The sequence below is a fragment of the Antennarius striatus genome, chromosome 19 (genome assembly GCF_040054535.1).
Source record: "Antennarius striatus isolate MH-2024 chromosome 19, ASM4005453v1, whole genome shotgun sequence".
In the NCBI taxonomy this organism is placed as follows: Eukaryota; Metazoa; Chordata; class Actinopteri; order Lophiiformes; family Antennariidae; genus Antennarius; species Antennarius striatus.
Genome location: NC_090794.1, coordinates 6,191,585 through 6,194,599, shown reverse-complemented (window position 1 = coordinate 6,194,599; position 3,015 = coordinate 6,191,585).

The window sequence follows — 3,015 nt, the reverse complement described above, 5'->3', positions numbered from 1 at the left end:
TGCCTGCCAAGGGTCAGGGATAGATCTGTATCTGTTGGGGCTATTGACCTTGACTGTGTTTGTTTTGGGACTGCAACAGAGATTCTTATCAGACCCTGGCACACGGAGATAATACTGTTTACCCTCTGGGGAGACAACAGCCATTTAAGACTCCTAAGACTGAACAATGAGGACGGGCTTTTGCAGAAGATGGAATGTGATGTGATGTACTGAAGGAGAATATACCAGCTTTAGGCCTACTGGTGGCAGTAGTGGCAGTAGAGAACTGCAACTTAAATTTTTGAATGTTCCCAATATTGAGCTGAAGTCCTAACATCACCTGCAGGCTTGGTGTTGAATTAGTACTTGATCACAACCCCTTCTACATCCATCCATCCATCCACCCATCCATCCATCCATCCAACCATCCATCCATCCATCCATCCATCCATCCATTTTCTTGTACATGAAACGACCGTGATAATCTGCAGTCGCTTTTCCTCTTTGCGGGCCATGGGTTTTGCTGGAGCCTATCCCAGCTGACTATGGGCAAGAGGAAGGGCCCGCTCTGGACTCCTTGCCATTGCATCGTGGAGCAACAAAAAAGACAATCAACCACTCACACTCACACTCACGCGTACAGTCAATTTGGAACAATCGGTTCATCCAAATTGCATGTTTTCAGAGGTGGGAAGAAGCCAGAGAACCCAGAGAAAACCGATGCAGACACGGGGAGAGCTACCTATTCCACAGCAATTTTGGATTGACTGTCTCTAAACATTTTGCCCCATAAAATGACAGAAACAAACATTTTCTCCCATAAAATGCAAATTTTGCCAGTTTTGAGCCATAGACCCCCATTAACTTTGGGAGACCTCGTGAAGGCAGACTGTCTCTATATTGGTGGAATATCTCCTAATTTAATTCCTTCAACAAAGCTTTAAGATCCACTCCTTGACTTGTGGACATATCCTAATGTCAGCTTGACATTATACATCAGTGTTATAACCAGTTATATCAGTCACACCTAGCTGTTGATACTATGAGTATCAAATAGATACGGTATGGTATTATAGCAGCACCAACTGATCTTCAAAATTACTCCTAATAAATGCAGGGGAAAATGTGCTAACAAGCGATTCACCCACACAGCAGAACCAGAACAGCATTAGCATTCATGTGACGATATATTTCTGATTAGCTGACTGGTGGATGTCTACCCTTCCTTTTTTGAAGTACTGTTTTGGTCTCCACCATCTCCTAAGGAACATATCGGACTCTGTGGTCCCTGTTCTTTGCCACTAGATGAGCACACAGCGGAACTTCAAAAGCAATTTCAGTGAGGGTTTCCTAGTTTTGGACAAAGACCCAAAGGTTTTGTTTTGACTTCAGCTCTCATTTTGTCACAATATTCACTTCAAAATAAGGTCTGTTTTCACAAACCCAAACATTATTACCAATCACTTCATTTGCCTGAAAAAAAAACCAATGATACATTTGGGATGATCTGTTTAAATCTGTCAAACAAAAAGATCTGTACAGTATTTGGCATCTCTTCTGAGTCACGTTCAGACCAGGAAAATGCCTATAAGCTTTTATGAGTGGCTCACAGAGACATTCATACTCAGACTCAGAGACTTTCAATTGTCAGCAACTTCCTAGAAAGTTCAGCATTTCAAGCCTTGAAAACACTTCAATTTTGGTTACACTGATCTGGTGCAAAGACAGTCAAATCCAGCCTTAGAACTTTCCAAATACTGAAGTAAATAGATCCTTTTACTATTACTTAATGTCACGCTCAGACTACAGGAGTTGTAAAGACTTAATCAGTTTTGATATTGGGTTGCATAACACTAAAAAGTAAATGTTTCTCAGATTTCAAATAAGCTCTAAATTTGCAAATATGTGTCACCAACTACAGTATAATATTATTAGCAGCAATGCATCACCTCACAACTTCTATCTCATATGCATGCATAAGACTGCCATGAGACTACATGTTGTGTAATAGATGGATAGATATAAACTGTATTAATCCCAGAGGAAATTGTAATAGCATAATGTTTGATATTTAAGGCTGAATCTGCATTTTGGTGAAAAGGTGTGCCTCGAAAATCAAGGTCGCAGCACCCCAGTTACCGGAGTCCGAAAAAAACCCTGCTCAGGTATGTCCCTCTCACACTTTCTCTCTAATAATCCAGATTAATTTTTTTAAATATTAAGATATTTTTATCAATCTGAGTGGTGGAGACTCCTGCAGTCTGAGCCCTGCATGAAACCCAATAAAGACCTCTGGAATAAAAATATTGGCTGATTGCTACTATAAACCTAGACAGTTCTATTCACTCAATGTAATGTGCAAGATAATTCTTCATAATGGACACAGTGTATTCCATCTGCCCTGTTCAGCTTTTCAGCTATTTTCTAATGTTACAGAAAAGCATTCAGTGTGCTTTATTTCCACAGTTTGTCTCTTTCCACAGAATTTGGTTTCATTTCTTTTTGCTGTTATCACGGAGTGAGTAAGGTGTGTGCACAGTCAACTCTTACACTGTTAAATTTGTACGCTGTTGTATGATGACATTAAAAATTCTTAGTCCTTGGCTTCACAGTCTACTATGCACCTCATTGCTTTAGAGAAAAGGCCTGCTGAAGAAAAACACAACTGGAATTTTCCAATATTTAAATGGATATATTCTCTGTTTAAAATTTACGTACGGACTGAGCAAGATACCTTGTTTAACTCTAATGACTTGTTGTTCTATACCAAACATTTGGGAAAGAGTTTTAGAACCATGAGCATGTTACAGTTTGTGCAAATGAGATACACTGTCCAGACTGAAGGACTGAATGACAGACCAGATGGGCTGCGCTCTACGCTGCCCAGCTTAGCTGCTATTGGTTAGGAGTGAACCACGCCAACTCCTCAGGGGATATCCCACACTACCCTGCACCTTGAGAGGTGTGTTCCCAATGACGGACACCTCTAATCCACCAGGAACTGACGGATACCCACTAAGTGAAATCACAAACTGC